This window comes from Ruditapes philippinarum, unplaced genomic scaffold (assembly GCF_026571515.1).
Source record: "Ruditapes philippinarum isolate M1 unplaced genomic scaffold, ASM2657151v2 ctg6069_1_1_1_1, whole genome shotgun sequence".
In the NCBI taxonomy this organism is placed as follows: domain Eukaryota; kingdom Metazoa; phylum Mollusca; class Bivalvia; order Venerida; family Veneridae; genus Ruditapes; species Ruditapes philippinarum.
In genome coordinates, this window is record NW_026864249.1 from 49473 (window position 1) to 51172 (window position 1700).

Here is a 1700-nt window from a genome sequence, read left to right on the forward strand (position 1 = left end):
CTACAAGACATGAAAATAAATATATAAACTGTATACTGGTACAGTACAGTACTTATAACTACAGATTAAACTTTACATATTAATTTTGTGCACTCTTAAATAAAAAATTAAAAATGATGATAATAAAGTCATAAACTTTTCTCCAGCTGATTTTGTGTACAGGATTTGCCCTGCTTTAAATTTGGAACAGTCCATTTGAAAACTAAGGGGATTTCAAAATCAAAATGAAACTAGAAATGTGTCCATAGGACACGGGTGCCCCCATCGCGCCACTGTTCTGTCAATCTTATGACTCTAGGTCAAATATTTTTTGAAAACTAAAAATCTTTTACTTAGTAAAGGGCAAGAATTTTACAAATACTGAATAAATTCACAAGCAAACCCCAAGGTGCATAAGTTCACATGCTGACCAACATTCTTGTAAACTTTCAGGCCTACAAGTGAAATACTTTTTGAGCTATGCATGAACAAGTTGACATAATAACTCTACAAATACTGGATAAATCCACAAGCGAAACCCCAGGTGCAAAACTAAATATGCTGAGCAACATTCCCGTAAGGTTTAATGACTCTGTGTCAAATCATTTTCGAGTTACATGCGACACAAGTTGAAAATTTCAAAAATTTTCTAAGTCAAAGGCAATAACTCTGAAAATACTAAATAATTCCAGACAAAAATACCCAGGTGCACAACTACACATGCTGATCAATATTCCTGTAAAGTTTCGTGACTCTATGTCAAATCCTTTTTGAGTTACATGCGACACAAGTTGAAAATTGCAAAAAATTTACCAAGTCAAGGGCAATTACTCTAAAAATACTAAATAAATCCAGACGAAAATACACAGGTGCACAACTACACATGCTGATCAACATTCCTGTAAAGTTTCATGACTCTAGGTCAAATACTTTTTGAGTTACATGCGACACAAGTTGAAAATTGCAAAAAAATTACCAAGTCAAGGGCAATTACTCTAAAAATACTAAAAATATCGAGACGAAAATACACAGGTGTAAAACTACACATGCTGATCAACATTCCTGTATAGTTTCATGACTCTAGGTCAAACACCTTTTGAGTTACGTGCAACACAAAAGAGAACGGACGGACGGACGGACGGAAGGACGTTCCAACATTTGGGGTTTAGTGGCTATTTTCTTTGTCATTTTCTTTGTTTTCCTAAGGGCAACTAGCCCATAAACCCTTTGATCATGGAATGAACCTATTGCTCTCTTTTGTTCTCTTTACTGTTATATAGCCCCTAAACCAAAATGTTTGCTCGGACGGACGGACGGACAAGGGTAAATCTAAATGCCCGCCACGAAAGTGGGGCACAAATACCATGCTACCAACAGTATAGAGCCAGTGGTTCTACTGCATCGATTAAACGACTGGCCTGACTCTATACCAGTTGGCAAAGACTTATTTGTCACCAGTAGAGCTGTCCTTGTTTCATTGTAAAGCATATTGAAGATGCATCCATATCAGATGACAAATATCTGCTATTTACTGATATATTGTTAACTACTTCAATATCTTGTATATAATTCACTTTCATACCTGTTTTATTGATTTTAGTAAAATACATGTTACATTGAATGTTCATACAAATATGTTGGGTCCTGTTAATAAATGTCCTTCAATTGATTTTTTTCCAACCATTTTTTGTCATCACTGCTATATTATAAAATGTGTTCAT